The sequence below is a fragment of the Stigmatopora nigra genome, chromosome 20 (assembly GCF_051989575.1).
Source record: "Stigmatopora nigra isolate UIUO_SnigA chromosome 20, RoL_Snig_1.1, whole genome shotgun sequence".
Taxonomy (NCBI): domain Eukaryota; kingdom Metazoa; phylum Chordata; class Actinopteri; order Syngnathiformes; family Syngnathidae; genus Stigmatopora; species Stigmatopora nigra.
The window spans coordinates 2,813,028-2,833,392 of record NC_135527.1 but is presented as its reverse complement, the minus strand read 5'-3'; the positions used below and the strand labels follow the sequence as shown (position 1 = coordinate 2,833,392).

Here is a 20,365-nt window from a genome sequence, read left to right as displayed (position 1 = left end):
AAGTACAAAGTAAAGTAAAAAGCGATAAAATAAGAAATATTCAAATGTAATTTAAAAAAAGATAGAGGGGCTGTAAAACACAAAAAACAAAAAGAGTGGACAGACCTACTGCCACAGGCGAATTATTCGATCGAAATGTTTGTCATAAGACAAAATGTTGTATGGCGAAGTGGTCGTATCACAAGGTACAGTGTTTAACATGTGAGAAAGAAGATTATGTTTAGTAAGGATTATTTACTTTTGATGTGTATGCATGAATGTATGAGTCTTGGGTAAAGCCCATGGAATAGTAAGCCATGAGTCAATTTTCAATTCAAGTTGGTTGTTCATTTTACAAATCAGCTGTAGTAGCTCAGTTGGGAGAGTGTTAGACTTGAGATCAAAAGGTCCCTCGTTCAACCTCTAGTGTCGGCAACACATCGGACTTTGCAAACCCAACCTAATTCAGCTGGCAGTCAGTTTGAAAATGGTTTCCTTGTAAGCCACTTTGCAGTCAAGTTAGATTCTTATCACCTCCTTAATCCAAATAGGCTCAGACTGAGATTGACAATATGCGAATAATCACAAAGGTTGTTCAAACGGTGATCTCGCTGCATCAGCATCTTCTTAAATGTCCTTCTAGGTCTGCATTCTGGGGTGAAGGTCCCATAAACAGTCCTTGGTGACTTGGTGACTTGTTGCAATCTTGAGTTCTCCTCAGACAAATTGAAGAAGCTTCCATACAAAAATGCTTAAACACATATAATAGTATTAATGAATACTGTCCAACACTAAGGATAAATATTTCTTTTCTCATATTTAGATGTAATTTTCGATTGTTTACATTTTTTTACCTGTCTTGTTCAGTTGTTTTTTTGAAATGATACTGCATTTTTTTTTGTTGGTAACATGCTCTCAAGTATGTGTATGAATCTATAAGGCAATTTCAATAACATTTTTTTCACAGCAATGGTAACTCTTGGAAGTGGGGTAGTTTGCCTCTACAAAAAAGGAACTGATGTTGTCTCCCGTGGGGTTAATCAGGCCCAGTGATTCTTGGACCAATGTTGACCGGAGCCTTGTAGCCCTGTGTTGGGTTTATTCTGTATTACTTTTATAATAGTCGTATTAATTCATTTCTTTGTTAAATCATTCTTTTTCTATTCTCTGTATTAATTCCTTTCTTTGTTTAAATCATTCTCTTTCTATTTTCCAAGTGTTGCGAGGTCACGCCAAGTCATCTTTAACCTGGACGGCCTGTTCCAGGATGGTTATACAAACAATCCACCCAATCTGGGTCCTTGAGATTTGGTGGGCCCTTGGTGACGAGGCCAGGGCTATTCGGCCAATAACAAGAATATTGTTATCGTTATGTAACCGTGCACTTCGGGTTTTTCTGTATGTAACGATTATATGATTATGATTATATTATATGATTCTTAGGTCAAGGAGGTTGTATAATTACTCTAATCTAAATGTTGTTAGGTCTAGTCTCCTGTTTTTGTTATTGGTAAAATACTTTGATTGTTATTGTAGTCCCAGATGTTGTTTTTACTCATACGTGATGGAATGATCAACAACTCTGTAAATTGTTTTGATTCATGACCATAAGAGTGGGACGAAAACGTCTATTCGAGGAGACGTTCGGAAGTTGTAAGGTGACACTTGCTGTAACGCTCCCCTCCGGAGGCTTTTATCTGTTGTATCCATTTCTATTTAATTAAATGTCAATAATTGAATAAGATGTCTTCCTGCAGTTATTGATAATTACGGACGAAGGTAATTATTAATGAATCTAACATTTTGGTCCTTCTGAGCCATGGAGGTCAATATACCGGAGCGAGAACCCAGGCGCTGCTGTTCGACATCTGGTAAGTGACCGTGCGCACGGCGTCTTCAAAACCCTTGGTGGGCCGGAGTTTTCGACGGGGGCGCCTGGATTCTCGGCGGTTGAAGACTTTTCCTGCTGGAGGGAGACATCTGATGGATCTCGGGTAAGTCCACATTAATGTCTGCATGTTGTGACGGTGTTTCCAAATGCGTTAAAGGGACATTGTATGTGAGGTCCATTGTGGGCTGGTTTCGCGTCCTGGGTGACGGCGACAAAACCCTGTGTTTATACTAGTCAATGGCAGGTACGGTGGGGCACTTTGCTGGAAAGTGTCCTGTGTCTCAGGGGTAGGCACGAATATATTGTACTGGAGGTACAATGTTGGGGCTGGAAAGGGGACTGTGTCTCAGGGGTAGGCACGAATGTATTGTACTGGAGGTACAATGGTGGGGCTGGGAAGTGTCCTGTGTCTAAAGGGTAGGCACGAATATGTTGTAAATGTTGTATGGTGTTTGTGTGGTTTCTGCAGTAAAATTAAGATAAGCCTAGGAAATACAGTCGAAGGGGTGATAATATTAATAATAAATATAATAAAGTTAACTGTGTGAGGCACACGAACTCACTACAAAAAAGTAAAATATGGGAAACACGTGTTGTAAGGCGGGTTTGGATGACGATCCAAAAAAATACGTCTAACTTGTAAGGATTGGAAAAAATTGGTAAGACAAAGCGCTTTAAAATTATTACACAGCTATATTTATGGATAAATAAAAATGGGTTTGCTGGCCAGCTTAAAATGCATAAAATGCAGGATAATATATGCACTAATGCATAGAGGTAATATACATATATAAATAATATGTGAGTGGATAAAAGTGTAACAGCTTGTTCCACAGACACTAATGGCAAAATAAGGCCGGGGAGAAGTTAAAAATACTATTTTGGGAAAATAGTGGGGGTTCCCTCGGATAACGGGGATATATTTAAGACCGTGGCGGCGGGAAAGTACTGTTTGGTAAGGAAAAATAGCGGGGCCTCCTTGGCTGACGGGGAAAATATTTACCGAGCTAGGTGACGGGCGCGGAGGAAGTTTAACAAAAATAAAGGGAGCTAGAAAATTAATGGGGACACTGGTATTTGATTTGGTTAATCCGGGTATGACGTTTTGTGATTACAATAAATTGGTTTTTTTTTTGTGATGCTTGGGCTTGTATAACAACAATTAGAATGGTTATTTCCAAGTGCTGGTGGTGCTTTGTTAATATAACCTATATGTACTGTCAATTTACAGCAATGTGATGGCTTATTGCAGCTTGGTTTTTGATCCCGTCCGCTAACGGGAAGATGGTGTTTAAAAAGACACAAGAATATATACAAAATGATCATTTAAATGTTTAGCAGGGAATGTCACCTGTGTTTTTATTATGCTCTAGACTTGCAAAAAAAAATGTGTCGACTGCGGGGGAAGCGTTTCTGGTGCAGCGGCTGCTGATTAGATGGGAGTGAAACATGTGGGCCGCGGGACAGACGATTTAACTGTGTTGGGCTTTCGGGAGCGTTCGGACCGTGTAAACGACTAAAATTTTGTGATCCCTTCCGTGAAGACATTATAATAATCATAATTGGCCTTGGGGGTGCTGAAGCAAACTTGAGGGCAGAAAATGGGTTTTTGCCATATTGTTGTGCTTGCAGCATACATATTCTGGATATATGGGGTCTTGGAAAAATATTGTGATGTAGTTGAATATCGGAAGAGGGGTTAATTTGACGTTTTAATGGTTGTCTTCTCTAAAAAGCGTTGTATTTGGGCACAGGGAAAAAGCTGGTTTGTAAACATAAGATAACAATGCTGTTTTCGCAGCAAGAGTGGAGGTCATAGTTAACGGCTAATTGCGTTTTCTGTTTGGACTTTTCAGAATAAGAACAATACATGGGCTGCAAGAAATGCAAGGTTATGCGAATGCTTTCGCATTGATATTTTGGGTTTTAAAATGAAATGTATTAAGAGGATAAAAAATCTGTTCAGTAAAAGGTTGATTTGGTAAAAAGCCTTGGATTTGGGAAATAGACCAAAATAGTCATTTTTGAGCAATTGTGGATTTCAAAGGGCTCTTAGTTAAAGGAAACTAGCTTTTGGAGGATAAAATAATATTAATACTATTTCAGAATATTTTGATTGTTCAAAATACTTTAATCCAGAAGGTTGGCTGGTTAAAAAAAAAAAAAAAAAAAAAAAAAAAAAAAAGAAAAGGCCAGGATGACAAAATTTACAATATTATGGTATATTGGTGACAATAAGGTTTTAAAACATTAAAGTTTGTAATTAGGAATTGCCTAACAAAAGGTTGATTTCTCTAATTTAATTGTTGTAGATTTTTGTTTTGGTAACAGGCTATGGGAAATGACTCTTGTCTTAAGTAAACATCATATGAGGTGATTTACAAAGTATAGTAGGTATTGAATTATTTGGCTGTTAACGACATCAGATGGGAAATTTACAATGCAATAGTGGCATGATAAAATTCATGGTATTCATCCAAATAATTAGGTGAATTGTAAATAAAATAATTGGTTTAGGATGAGCATATTTTCCCTAAGAATGGAGTAACATGGAATGTTTTTCAAAGTGCACTTGAAAGAACATTGTCTGTTGTCCTGGCGGGAGGAAATATGCTTTGTCACAGGTCATATTGATGACTTTAAGGATATTACGGATTGGATAAGCATTGGTCAATTGATACAACCAAATAACGTTGCTTTTACGGCTTTAAGGGCATGCAAATTGGTGAAAACTTTAGCAACGATGGGGTTAATACGCCTGAATGTTACAGTGATAACGAGTGGCAATAACAAGCTTAGATAAGGGAGGGAAAGGAGAAATTCTCCAAATTCCAGAATCTGGCTTAGAAACAGGTTATGTTAGTCGTTTTGGGTTTTTGACAGGATGTGGTGGTACATAAATTCTGGGAAATTTTGGGAAATTGGGGACCCCATATCTAAAACAAATTTGAGACAAATGTGTAAATAGGCTCTATTTGGCGCTGGATGCCCGAATTCTAGTGGGGCCTTTCATGTTTTGAAACAAGTGACGCTTTAGGTAGATGGGTTGTCTATGAACAAAATGGGATGGGTGAAATTCGCTTACAAATTCGCCGTGTTATCTTGGTTCATAGAATTTGGAGTCAAGGCGACGTAATAAAGGCCATAGGCGTCATGTTGTATAAAATAGGCGTGGATGAATTTGTTTTACAAATGGGGGAGATTATTTTATCACCTGAAACAAGTGGAAACAAAATTGGATGGCCGCATTAAAAGGTGATTGGCATGCTATTAGAGGAAATTGGGATTTTCCAAAAACCTGATAGGGGGCCATTAGGTCATGGCGGCTGTGAAAATAAAAACCTTAGATGTGAAACTATTGCCACCTCAATTCGGGGAACAAACAGCTAAACTGATAGCATTAAAAAGGATATAACTTTGTGTGAAACTTGAAGGTAATTTTCTACAAACGGTTAAAATGCTAGAGTGGGGGTGTGTATATTAAAGGATCTACTAATGAATGCGGGGTGGATCCAGACTTTCCGGAATGTGGGGTATTCATGGCGTCCTCGAGAATTTGTGGATTTTCTCCGGGTACTCCAGTTTACTCCCACAAAATGAAATTATGGATGCTAGACTGGTTGAACACACTAAATTCTTCTGTTTATGAGTGTGAGCGTGAATGATAGTTTGTCTTTTTGTGTCTTTTGATTGGCAGACCACCGAGACATAATCTATCAATAAAAGATCAATAAAGAAAATAATTTGGGCTTGAGTCAAGGGAAGACCTATGTCTCGACAAGGGGGAGGTGGCCTTGCTACAACGGCACTACAAGGCTTAGGGTTTAAATCTATATGCATACCCACATATCCATTTCAAAAGATACATTCACAGATTTTATTTTATTTTTATTAGATCATATGGATATCATTGCACGATATGGAATTCCAGAAACTATTTATAGTGATAATGACTCCCATTTTGTTAATATAATAGTTGTCTACCATCCACAATTGGCGGACCTTATATGAAGTCCTGTTTGGTAGACCTTACAAATTGTTATTATTCACTACACAATGACAATTGGATGATGAGGCGAATCTATCAGAGAAAAAAAACGCACACACCAAATTTAGACTATCAGAGGGAGATTTTACTTCTCAACAGGAAACGGACGAAGCGACGGTGATTCTGGAAGACTGGATGCTGATACGCAGCATAAAAGAAGAAACATCGGAGCAACGCAAAGTGGGAGGGTCCTTGTTACAGAAAGGGGACACGGATGCACCTTTCCCACAGTAAGAAGGTTGTCTAAATTGAAACGTTTCAAGAGGAAAACTCCCTAAACAAAGACAAAAAGTCATGTTGAAAACAATTATTGCTTTTGGGGCAATGAGATTAATGATGATTGTGATTCTATTCCTTTCCACAGTAGGGTTGTTTTCTCCAGTTGGAGAAAAAGGCGGAGGCGTTTCAATTGAGGACACACCTTCTTACGGGAGGGTAAACCGAGAAACATTCACATTTACATTTAATTAACATTACCTACTAAATCAAATTTCCAGATTGAAAATATATATTTGGACTCGGCGACGTCCCGGTTGCCATACAAGGGGTCAATCTATGGTGGGAAATATGTGTGGTACATTAACAGCAAAAAATTGAAGGTTGGGAAAAGCCTTGTTGCAGAAATTGGTCAAGATTGGAAAGCTTGGACTGACATATTAACCTGTGAAATTTATTTCTGAAACAGGGATTTCCCAAACGAGGGATAATTGGGCGCTGTTAATGGAGTGTAAAGAAGACAAGCACTATGTGGAGCTACATTGGTAAAAGGGTGGTCTCAATTGAAACATTGAGGGGACGGGTAAGATGAACTTTCTGACTTAATAAAATACGGGAAACACCAATATTAATTGAAAAGATTATTGCTCAGCAAGCAATACCATAAAACTATAGGGAACTCTTTTATATTGGGTTTGACGTCTCCATATGGTTTCAATTGAGACTAAACCATCTTACAAAGGATTAGAATAAACTACCAGACAAGGGAAAATACGATGGGATCTAACAACTCCCTCAATCACCATTCTTTTGGGGAAAAGTGTTTTTACAAATGAAAAAACGTGTCCTACTTGGCAAGAAAAAAAATATTGAAACAGTCTTCATCCTGTTACGCAGTAAATAGGAAGTCAGTTATTCCACTGTTTAATCATTTTACCTGCTTAAACCTTACAGGGCATGGTCTGAAGCTGGGGGCGATAAATGAGACGTGGTGTATCGGCGTTCGAAAACAAACTACACCCCTGATACCACGTTCTGGCCTATGGTGGCGGGGTGGTAGATAAATTATACGACTCCTGCCGAAACGCGGCAGGACTAGGTACTTTGGTCTCACTGCTCTTACCGGTGTCTGTTTATCCATCCACAGTGGAGGAGATACAATTGGCGGCTCAGAATTCGGAGGTGAAGGGACGTCCCTCCCGACATCGTCGAGAGGCTTGGAGGGAAGGAGATCCAACATACATTGATGCGATTGGCATCCCCCAGGGCGTACCAGATGAGTATAAGCTGGCTAATCAGATCGCAGCAGGTTGGGAGTCTATCTTCCTTCTAATCACCCCAAACAAAAATGTGGATAGAATAAATTACGTACATTACAATGTCCAAAACTTGGAAATTATATTAAACCAGTGTTCTCGTTACCTCTGCGTCCTGCGTCTGATACGCACAGCTTTTCTTCCAGACGCACAATTTCAAGTAATGTGCTTTTTTCGGACGCAAAGAAATTTTTATCAAAAAAAAAAACAAAACACATATCCGATAGCAAACCAATTTATTCCACATAATCTTTGCGAAATAATTCTCGCGTGAACGAGACTAGCAGACACTAGCAGACGAAGGAGAGAAAGCGATCGCAAGAGTTTCGTAATAGTGTAAGAAAGATAAAAAATGTTTCAGAAAAAGCAAAACAGTCTGGATAGTTATTTCGCAGTTAAAAAATACAACTAGTAAGAAAAGAACTGCAGAAGATTCGATCGATGATCATGAAGCAAAACGGGGGAAGCAAGGAAAAATACGCACATTTCAAAAGACTTTTGGCTGCAAAGAGAGGAGGATCTACGAGCTGAAAGACTAGTACAATGATAAATAAACCCTAACCCTAAACCATATAATAAATAAATTAAATCTGAATGTTTATATATCGTTGCTTATGTTTTATTTGCATCCGTAGTATGTTGGGACTCGTGACAAGTTTCCTGGGACGCACAGTTTTCAGACAAGCGAATCCCTGGGACTCGCAGTGTGCCAATTGTAAAATTATCACTGTTAAACAGGGATTTGTGGCCATGAAGGAACAACTGGCAGCTACCAGTCTGATGGCGTTCCAGGATCGCATAGCGGTGGATATGATCCTTGAAACAGGGGGCGTGTGTGCAATGTTTGGAAAACAATGTTGCACCTTCATACCGAACAACACGTCACCCAGTGGATCTCTCACCAGGGCCATTACTGGCCTGCAAACACTGAACCGCAATATGCAAGAGCCTTCTGGAGTAGATATGTCCGCATTGTCAGATTGGTGGGATAAGACCTTTGGAAAATCTAAAGATTTGGCTACATCCTTCGTGGTGACTATAGGCACAATTACCGCTATCCTAACATTGTGTGGGTGATGTAGTATCCCCTGTTTGCGCTCCTTGCTAAGCCGACTTATAACTACTGCAATTGCTCCTACAAATTCTAAAGTACATGAGTTGTATCTTATGGGACGGTTTGGGGAAAGCAGTGAGGTCCAGGAGTACGGTAAATCCGAGGACCAATTGGACGAATATGATTATGTTTTTCTCTTTCAGACCAGCCATGGGAGTAAGGAGTAGGCGGATAAAATCGCAGTCACCGACATTTCCATTCGTGATTATTAAGAAATGATTAATAACATACATATTATAAAAACGGGGGAATGTTGGGTTTATTCTGTATTACTATTATAAATATAGTTGTATTAAGTCATTTCTTTGTTAAATCATTCTCTTATTATTCTCAAAGTGTTGCAAGGTCATGAACTGCCGCCTAGTCCACTCTCACATGGACTTCTCCAAGGATTGTTGCTACATCCACATACCCAGTATCGGGCTGAGAGGGTTGTTGATCGGGCAACGACTGGATATCTGCCATTTCCAGCAACGGAGCCCATAACAAAGATTTTGTTTCTGCCACGTCCATAACACTCGTGACGCACTTCGGGTTTTTCTTTATGTAATTATTATATGATTCTTAGGTCAAGGAAGGCATAATTGTTCTAATTTAAATGTTGTTTAGGTCTAGTCTCCTGTTTTTGTTATTGGTAAAATACTTTGATTGTTATTGTAGTCCCAGATGTTGTTTTTACTCATACGTGATTGAATGATCAACAACTCTGTAAATTGTTTTGATTCATGGCAATAAGAGTCGTACGAGAACGTCTATTCGAGGAGACGTTCGGAAGTTGTAAAAGGAACATGCTGACTCTCCCCTTCGGAGGTTTTACCTGTTGTTATCCATTTCTATTTAATTAAATGTCAATTATTGAATAAGATGTCTGCCTGCAGTTATTGATAATTACGGACAAAGGTAATTATTAATGAACCTAACAGTCTCTCATGACACCAAAATGACAGTAATTTAACTATGGAGGGGTGCCCAACTCCGGTCCTTGAGGGCCCCTTTGCGGTCTCTTTTTCACATCTCCCTCCTCTACCACACCTGAACCAAATGGTCAACTCATCAGGCAGCTGTCCAGAAGCTTGATAACGATCCCAAAGATTTGATTCAGGCATGTTGAGTTGTTGTTGTTGAGTCACTACGAGCGCCCGAGGATTACCCTCAGACAGCGCTAGAGCTGCCACTGGAACGTGGATTAGTTCATCCGGGGGGTAGTCGGAGGTGAGGGGCAGTCAAATATCTCCGGCTGGATGAAAAACGTAGGGTGCCACGTCCCTTGTTGGCAGCTCTGAGTGGTATTTGTTGGAATTCGCAGGCCGCGGCGAGCGGCCTCTCAGGAGACACCACGTGAAGGTTTCCAACTTTGTCTCCCAGGCATGTTGATGGAGGGAGACATGGAAAACATATTTGATAGTGGCCCTTGAGGGCTGGAGTTGGGCATGCTAATGTAATGTAGTAAGGTAGTGTGGCCGAGCGGTCTAAGGCGCTGGATTAAGGCTCCAGTCTCTCAGGAGGCGTGGGTTCAAATCCCACCACTGCCAATATCTTCTGATAAAAGTGTCTCTACATCTGGCTTGTTGGTCTGGTGGTATAGTTCACACTTAGGGTGCAATGGGTCCTGGGTCCAACTCCTGCATGAGCCCTCGCTTTAATGAATTGTGATCTATGGAGGAGTGACATGGGACATTAGCCACCTGAGAAGGAAAGTGTCACTGTTTGTACACCCATACCACGTTGGTCTAGCGGTATGATTCTTGCCTAGGATGCCATAGGTCCTGGGTCCAACTACTGTACGAGACCTTGCTATGTTGTTTTGTGAGCTATGGTGGAGTGATATCGGACATAAGCCATCTGAGAAAAAAGTGTCATCCCATGAGCACATCTGGCTCGTTGGTCTAGTGGTATGATTATATTTAGGGTGCGAGAGGTCCCTGGTCCAACTCCCGGACGAGCCCTTGCTTTTTTTCGAATTGTGATCTCTTATGGGGGTTGACATGTCACAAAGTAACCTGAGAAAAAAAGTGTCACTGTATGGGAACCCCAGGCTCCTTGGTCTAGTGGTATGATTCTCACATAGGATGCGAGTGGTTCCGGACCCAACTTGACTGCAAAATGACTCATGGCTTACAAAGAAACTGTTTTCAAACTGTCTGCCAGCGGAATTAGGCTGAGCTTGCAAAGTCCAAAGTATTGCCGAAACGAGGAGTTAAACCAGGGACCTTTAGATTTTCAGTCTAATGCTCTCTCAACTGAGCTACTTTGGCTGATTGATAAAAACCAAAAACAACTTGAACTGTAAATTGACTCATGGCCTACTAGTATAATATTCCAATTGGAGCATTAAGTGATATTGGTCTGGTTTAGAGAGTCCAATTGACTGACAAAGCCCAAAGTAAATTTAGGGAACGCTCTCCAACATTCCTATCCGAGCCAATTCGGGTCATGTTAATGATAAGAGTCAAACTTGACTGCAAAACGACTCATGGCTTACAAGGAAACGGTTTTTAAACTGACTGCCAGCTGTTTTAGGGTGGGTTTGCGAAATCCAATATGCTGCCGAAACCCGGGGTTGAAGCAGGGAACTTTAGATCTCCAGTCTAAATGGTTTTGGTTGAGTCTACAAAGTCCAATGAACTGCCAAAGATTGGGGTTTATTCTGTAGATCGAGGGTGGCAAAGTCCAGTCTTCAAGAGCCCCTATCCAGTCTGTTTACCAAATCTCCCCCACTACCACACCTGGATCAAATGATCAACTCATTAGCAAGATATCCAGAAGCTGAATATATAGATTATTTGATGCAGGTCTGTTGGTGGAGCGAGTTATGGAAAATAGACCGGATAAGGGCTCTCGAGAACCTGACTTGGCTTACTTTGACTCACATAGGTGAACAAAAATCAACCTAGACTGCATATTTACACACTGATTACAAGTCAATTGATCACAAATTGAATTGTAGCTGATTTTGGCTGGTTTGATATAGTCCAACAGACTGCCAAAGCCTAAGGTTGAACCAGGGACCTTTAGATCTTCAGTCAAATGCTCTCTCACCAAAGATTTATCCGCTTCAGTAAGTCAATAAAAATTGACATGAACTGTATATTGACTCTAGGGTCCCTAGTAAACTGAACTCAAATGGATTATTAGCTGATTAGATAAAGGCCAAGTGAGTGCTGAAGCCCAAGGTTAAACCAGGCAACTTTAGATCTTAGATCCAATGCTTTCCCATTGGAGCTATTTCAGGTCAGACTCACCACAAAAACACCCTGAACTGCATATTGTCTATTGGTTAATTTATACTGTAAGAGCTCAAATACTTCCTTTTTGTTGCAAGTATTTTTCAATCCTGTTTGTGTTTCATTTATTGATTTATGTCCTTGTCAGCTGATTGGAAATCTGTTCCTTTATCAGAATACATCTCTGTTACTTGTCTTCTTTTGGCAAGATATCTTCTGATTCTATTGAGGCAAGCATTAGTGTCGAGGGAAGATGAAACTTTCAATAAATTAATTTATTCAACTTCCGTGTTGCGCATCGTTGTATCAATAATGCAAAAATGTATACCAAAAATAATGATGGCTCACCTATTAGGGTATGTTTTGTGCATTGTCTACATTATAAATGAAACAAGTTTTTCCAGGGTTAAAGAAACTTGGGAAATTTTATTTTTTCCATGACTCTATTTTAAATGTGAATTTTCATTGCAGGGTGCAAAATTACCCAGGTTTGCTGCTGTTAATAACTACCTGGGATAGACCCAGCAAACCCTTAACCCCCTTGAGGATAGGCAATACAGAGGATGAACAAGTGAATCCATAACACCCCGCTCATCTATTTCCTAAATATGTAGGCAATTCCAACCCTTGTGGCAACCAACCCCGTTCTCCCAGAATGTAAAAAAAACTACTCTCATAAGATATTGCAACAAAAATACAAACTTTCCCCATCTTAGTGGGATACATGATATCCATACATTTTTAGATGCAGTAGTTTTTCACGGTTAGAAAAAAAACTAGAAATACGTACCCCCCAAAAATGGAAAAGGGAGAAAAGAGCACAATTTTGGTCAGCCTGCTCCACAAAGGTCTTATATGTAATGTAAACTATAAGCGAAAGTGCAAGTTTAAATTCAACATGGTATCTTTTTTGTTAATCCCGGCACCGAATGTCTCGTACGTCGTTTTTTTGAAAATGGAATTCTATAAATGCAAAATGGATGACTGTGAATATCAGCACTAACCGTGCTATGACGGTCCCCAGCCGAACTTTTTCCAAACAATGGTCAAATGTTACTCTATTAATATATTTCTTTAGGATTTTTTAGGGACGTCCCAACTAATTTATTATCTTATTTACCCGCCTAGATAGTCGTTTATACTCTTATTTTGCGCGGCAATCATCGAGATTTATGACTGCGTCACGGCATATTTCAGGTTCATATATATATATATATATATCCTTCTGGTTGATATATATATATATATATATATATACTTCATATGAAGATTACTTTTATCAAGCGCTTTTACTCATCAGGTGCTGTATTGTTGTTGTTGTTGTTGTTGCACTACAAGCGCCTGAGGATTGCCCTCAGATAGCGCTAGAGCTGCCACTGGAACGCGGATTATTTCATCCGGGGGGTAGTCGGAGGTGAGGGGCAGTCAAATGTCTCCGGCTGGATGAAAAACGTAGGGTGCCACGGTCCTTGTTGGCAGCTCTGAGTGGTATTTGTTGGAATTTGCAGGCCGCAGCGAGCGGCCTCTCAGGAGACACCACGTGAAGGTTTCCAACTTTGTCTCCCAGGTGCTGTATTTTTGGAAGGTTTCCCTTATTTTTAACAATCTCCAAAAATCCTTTACGAGGGATTCTTTCACCCTCTAGTCTAAACCGCGTCACCAGTTTTCCTTACGAATGTCACCTATGGCCGAAGTGTACATTCGCCGCATATCTTGTGTATTCCCTTTATTTTTTTGACATACATACTCCCCAACGATATGCAAATATTTCCTATTTATGGAACGTTTTTCTTCGACTTTTTCACGAGAGGAAAAACGGGATTTTCACCAGCCTTGTTATATATAAATTTTAAACAGCCCTACCGTCTCTTGTGCGTGCATCCTCTCTCCGGCCGGGTTCCTTCTTCAAACGGGCCGCGATCGACCGAAATGCCCCCTCTTTCAAAGTAAGAGGGCTGACGTCAGTAATTCTTGGCCTTCAGTCCACCGCGGTCCGAGAAATTCAGAAATGAATCCCCGGGTTTTTCGGCACCAGAAAATGTCAGGTTTAGAAACATATACATTCAATAATTCGGATCAGAGGTAGCACACGCAGAGTCGGCTTGATGAGATTTTCAAAGACATCAGCTGAGGGAGGGGTCGGGAGGAGCCAGCGCTTAGAGATGAGTCCATCTCCTTGCCTGACCAGTTCCAATCCCTGCCTCCCTCCAACAGTTGAGCTGGTTTTATTAACAATGGGTCATGTGATCTAGGTACAAACATAAGGCGGGAAGAAGTAGACAAAGAAGTGGGTGTCGTGATAGATGACACCCCCTTAACTAAAAGGTGTCATGATGGAAGTTTCCACAGGGTCATGCAAAATTCTATTCTAGTTACTACACTATAGAAACCAAAAGACATAATAATAAGCATAAAATACATTCATACTTCACAGGCCCGATTTCCGATCAATTTCTATCGGAATTTTGATCAGAAGAATATGAAGTGAGAAAAGGTAATTTTTGCAGAATCAATAATTTTCAAGAACATTATTTCACACCAATGGTAACACTTGGAAGTAGGGTAGTTTGCTTCTACAAAACAAGAACTGATGTTAGTAGCAGAGAATGGTTTCGATCCTTTGACGTCTAAGTTACGGACCCAGGACGCTCCCGCTGCGCCACTCTGCTTCTTCCGCCTTCACATATTAAATCAAAGCAGATAAACTGAGGAATCATGGGTATTCTCACCTGCTGACGGAGCTCCTGTGGACCACCAGCGCAAGAACATCAGGCTCGGCCAGGGACTGTCATGAGTTAGTCCTGCTATTCACAGAGTCATCCATCATGCATTTAAAAATTTCCATTCCAATGAAAAACTCGGTGCGAGACATTCGGCGCCAGGATTTACAAAACAATATACCATGTTGAATTTAAGCTGATAATACCGCACAAATGAGTCATTAACTTATCGTGGTGGTGAAGTTTGTGTGTCCCGGTGGTGGGGTTAATCAGCCCCAGTGATCCTTGGAGCAATGTTGTCCGGGGCCTTGTAGCCCTGGTAGGCTTACTCATGGCCAACTGGTCTGATGTGAGGGATTAGACGAAGAATGGCTTAAAGGACCTCTTATGATGGGCAACATTATTGGATGAAATCTTCCCTCGCCCGGACGCAGTTAGGAAAGAATACCGGCTTGACATGGTTTGGCTCTGGAGTTGCCCGCGGGACGAAAGGGTCGCATCCCTCCATCTTCGGGTGGGGGGACGGCACCTGATTGTTGTTTGTGTGCATGCACAAAACAGCAGTTCCGAGTACCTACTCCTTTCGGAGTCCTTGGGGGGACTCACTTGTTCTGCTAGGGGACTTCAATGTTGATGTGAGACCTGGAGGGAGTGATTGGGAAGAATAATCCGCTCGACCTCGCCCGTCCGTCCCCGCATCTCTGTGCCGACTAGCCCGACAGTCGCACCTGGGCCGATGCCAGCACATTGCTGTTCATCTCATTTAGGCAGAGCGTAGTGCTGAAAATGCCAAAGTCGTGGGTTCGAACGCCGAATGGGCACGGTCTTTCTAGAACACAGGTGTCAAAGAGGCAATCCAGGGAACAAATCTGGCCTGCTGCATCATTTTGTGTGGTTTGGCACCTTGCTCTAGAGCAGTGCTTCTCAAATAGTGGGGCGCGCCCCCCTGGGGGGGCGTGGTGCGATACCTGGGGGGGCGCGTGTAACCCTGGGGAACAGGATTTTATTTGGCCGTACGTACTAGTATAAAGTGTAATTGCGCATCCACAACAGTAGCTGGCAGTGGCGCTCTCATTGTTACTTCTTTCATGTTTGCGAGAGTGCAACATTTCACATGTTGTACTTATAACAATTGTATAAAATGATTATATTTATAGTCACGGGGGGGGCGCGAATAGTTTTCTTCTTGCTAGGGGGGGCCTAACAGAAAATAATTTAGAAGCACTGCTCTAGAGTAAGTTAAGATTGCCTAAAATGATTTGCCGTAACATAACAGTTTAGCTAGCTGACATTGGCAATTACGGTCATCACACAAAAATCATGACCACTTTGTACATGGCTGGTTAGCCCAGTTGGTCAGAATAGTGCCATTAATGCCAAGGCTGTGAGTTTGACTTCGATATGAGCCATGAACTCTCCAAAATCATATAAAATTACCTAATCCAACTTCTTTTGCCGTAACATAAGTGTTTAGCTAGTTGAAGTGTTGCATTTTTGCTATTATTCAAATACCTGGGTCATGCAGCACATGGCCTGTTAACTCAATTGGTCAGAGTGTGGTGCTAGTAACGCCAAAGTCGTGGGTTCAACCCCCACTCAGGCCAAGACCTCTCTGTAGTAGTTGAAATACAGTGTATTTTGCCCTAACATAACATAATATTTTGTCTTGATATTTCCTCACTTCCTGTGATCTGGTAATTTCTCTGCTCCACAAGGCAGAAGATGCCTCCCAGAATGTGAATCATCTCAGTGAGGCAATAAAAGCTAGGTTCGTTCCCACAACATTTTTATTCTTCCCAAATTGTTGTGAATATGGTGAATAGGGTGATATGGAAGATTAGCAAAAAAAAGTGTCACTGCACAGGCACCCCTGGCATGTTGGTCTAGTGGAATGATCTTGCTTATGGTGCAATAGGTTTTGGGTCCAACTCCCGCATGAGCCCTTGCTTTGCTAAAATTGTGATCTATGGTGGGGTATTTTGGGACATTGGCCACCTGAGATAAAAAAAAAAAGTGTCTCTAATTGGGCACCCTAGGAATGTTGGTCTAGTTGTATTATTCTTGCTTAGGGTGCCATAAGTCCCGGGTCCATCTGCCGGACGAGCCCTTGCTTTGTCGAATTGTGATCTATGGGGTGGTACGGGACATTAGCCATCTGAGAAAAAAAGGGTTGTTAAATGAGCGTATCTGGCTTGTTGGTCTAGTGCAGTGCTTCTCAAATAGTGGGGAGCGCCCCCTGGGGGGGTGCGGTGCGAAACCTGGGGGGGGCGCGTGTAACCCTGGGGAACACGATTTTATTTGGCCGTACTAGTATAAAGTGTAATCGCGAATCCACAACAGTAGCTGGCAGTGGCGCTCTCATTGTTACTTCTGTCATGTTTGTGAGAGTGCAACATTTCACATGTTGTACCTATAACACTTTTATAAAATGATTTTATTTAGTCACGGTGGGAAGTAGGGGGGGGGGGGGGCGCGAATAGTTTTCTTCTTGCTAGGGGGGGCCTAACAGAAAATAATTGAGAAGCACTGGTCTAGTGCTGTGATTCTTACTTAATGTGTGGGGGGTCGCGGATGTAACTTCTGGATGAGCCCTCGCTTTGTCGAATTGTGATATATGACGGTGTGATGTGGGAGATCAGCCATCTTAGAAAAAAGTGTAATTGTTTGGGCGTCTTTGTTTTTGTGGTATGATTCTCACTTTGGATGCGAGAGGTCCTGGGTCCAACTAATATGTCACATATTTCACCTGGGGAAAAAAGTGTCACACTACGAGCATGTCTGGTTCGTTGGTCTAGTGGTATGATTCTTGCTTAGGGTGTGAGAGGTCCCGGGTCCAACTCCCGGACGAGCCCATGCTTTGTCGAATTGTGATCTATTATGGGGGTTGATATGTCACACACTTCACCTGAGAAAAAAAGTGAAATGTAAGAGTGTGTCTGGCCTGTTGTTCTAGTGGTTTATTTCTCGCTTTCAGTGCAAGAGGTCCTGGGTCCAACTCCCTGATGAGCTGTTATTTTGTCAAAATGTGATCTATCATGGGGGTGATATGGCACATTTACCACCTGAGTAAAAAAAGTGTCTCAGTATGGGAACTCCTGGCTCGTTGGTGTGGTGGTTTGATTCTAGCTCAGGGTAAGAGAGGTCCCGGAAGCAAAATCCGGACTAGACCAAATTTTGTCGAATTGTGATCTATGGTGGGGTAATATGGGCCATAAGCCACCTGAGAAAAAAAGTGTCATCTTAAGAGGACATCTGGCTCGTTGGTCTAGTGTTATGATTCTCGCTCGGGGTGTGAGAGGTGCCAGGTCCAACTCCTGGACAAGTCCTGGTTTTGTCGAATTATGATCTATGATGGGGTTATATGGGACATTAGCCACCTAAGGAAAAAAGTGTCATTGTATGGGCACCCCTGGCTCGTCCGTCTAGTGCAGGGGTGGGCAAACTTCTCGGCTCGGGGGCCGCATTGACTTTGAAAATCTGACAGATGGTCCGGGTCAGCACAAGATACGATACATATAAAAAACTGCATCCGTTAACAAGACATATGAAACATAAACAGAAAAAAGACCATTAACGCATTAACATGTGTATTAAAGTAAAAAAGTAAAGTCGGCGGGCAATAACTGCCAATTATTGTAAGTATTGCTTTAGAAATTGGAGAAATATTACCAAATCTCAATTCTCATAATGGATTGACTTCTCCTTTAGTCTTCATTAATGTCGTATCTCTGTGTTTTGATGTCTCAAAGACAAATCAGAGCAATGTTAATATAATGCTGAGATAGTGGACTGTTATTTGATACAAGTTGTGAAAATATGAAAGGAGGGTAAGGGTTTACTATAGAAATAAAAAATATATACTGTCACATCGGCTTAAAAGCCATACGGGGCCATATAGGGTATTTGACTGGTTACTGGCTAAATAGCCCCCGGGACTATTTGACCGGTTACCGGCTACGGAGCGACTTCCATTGCAAATTATTTCATTCTCTCAAGTTGAGCCAAGAAGGTATAAGTTTGACTTCAAGACACATACAGATGCACCTTATTTAAAGGCAATGAAAGAATACACAAGATAGTTAGAAATAGGCATTACTGTATAAGAAAATTGAGTGTCGTTGAAGATTGTATTTACTTCACATTTTTTTCCGAAATGGTGGAGCCTAAATTAGGAAATTACAAATTAAATAATCAATAATGCGATGTAAATAATATGGTAAATATGATGTGTTGGAGTTATTCAGTAATACAATTATATATATATATATATATATATATATATATTTTTATATATATATATATATATATATATATATATATATATATATATATATATATATATATATATATATATATATATATATATATATATATATATATATATATATATATATATATATATATATATATATATATATATATATATATATATATATATATATATATATATATATATATATATATATATATATATATATATATATATATATATATATATATATATATATATATATATATATATATAAAAATATAAAAAATAGTCATTAAATAGTATTCGATGGTCACGGAGCGCCACTGCCCAATATAGACATTACAATATGGACGTCCTGAACTTCAGGTCATGTAACCGACCAATCTTAGGTGCTGCATTCAGCTTCATACCAAGTACTGGGTAAGAAAAGACCGCAGCGGTAGTGGTCTGCTCAGCCCAAAAATCAATGCATTCTAACTCCTTGGCTTTTTAGGGAGGCATCTCTTTTAGCAGAATGCTACAAGCAAAATGTTGGTGGGTTTGAAACTAACACATCAGACTTTTTGACAAAGAGTCATAAACAATTTATATTCTTAAATTGTAGTATTCTTTAGATCCAGAATTTAAAAGTAAAAATACCTGAAAATGTTTATCATCTCTCATCTCATTTCTGAACTGCTTTATCCTCTCTAGGCTTATGACACCCCTGCATACTAGAGCCAATCCTAGCTGTCTCCGGGCCATAAGCAGGGGACATGTTGAATCAATGGCCAGCTGATTGCAGGGCACAAGGAGACGGACAATGACACATACACACACCCATACCCAGGGGCAATTTAGAGTGTCCAATCAACCTTCCATGCATGTTTTGGGAATGTGGGAGGTAACCAAGGTAACCCAGAGGAAACCCACGCAGGCACAGGGAGAACATGCAAACTCCACAAAGATGGACATGACCTGGCTTTGAACCCAAAACCCCAGAGCTGTGAAGCCAACACACTAACCACTCATGACACTAAGCCACACAGGTGAAAATGTGTGCATTTAATTTAATATTCCTACTTTTAAAACACAAAAATATCTGAATTCTTTAACATTGTTACACTTTTGATATGCAAAACTGGGTCTCGTAAAAAATTCATAATGATTAACGCAAAGCTTGAGGCACCGTCAGTGGCACGGTGGTGTGCAAACACAACACTCATATTAGTGAGTTTGGGACTCAGCTCTCTCACCCATGGTTTCATATTTTGTCTTCCAGGTTAGTGAAGAGCCATAAGCACAAAAGAACCATGTAGGGCATAATGAATTATTGGCAGTGGTGGGATTTGAACCCAGGGCTTCTGAGAGATTGCGCCTAAAGCCAGCGCCATAGACCGCTCGGCCACACTACCCTTGGAACTACGTGTTGTGCATGCATTAATTGTAAATGAACCTTAAACACCCTTCTATTTAAATATTGAAGCATGTTATTTGTTACTTGCAATAAGATAAAACACAATGTATCATTTAAAGCAAATGTTCTTAAAATTACCTAACTTTTTCTCAAAATGTAGCTTTTCGATTTAGTGTCACGGCTAGCTAGATTCGAACTGGACTTCGAGC

General features: G+C 40.6%; 2 non-coding genes across 2 annotated transcripts; both read left to right on the top strand.

Annotated features, from left to right (window-relative positions):
• Positions 1–10,014: 10,014 nt before the first annotated feature.
• trnal-aag (transfer RNA leucine (anticodon AAG)) lies at positions 10,015–10,096 on the top strand. Its single transcript has one exon. It is a non-coding gene; the product is annotated as a tRNA-Leu (tRNA).
• A 5,942-nt stretch (positions 10,097–16,038) lies between these two features.
• Positions 16,039–16,112, top strand: trnat-agu (transfer RNA threonine (anticodon AGU)). The gene has a single exon. It is a non-coding gene; the product is annotated as a tRNA-Thr (tRNA).
• Positions 16,113–20,365: the final 4,253 nt, after the last annotated feature.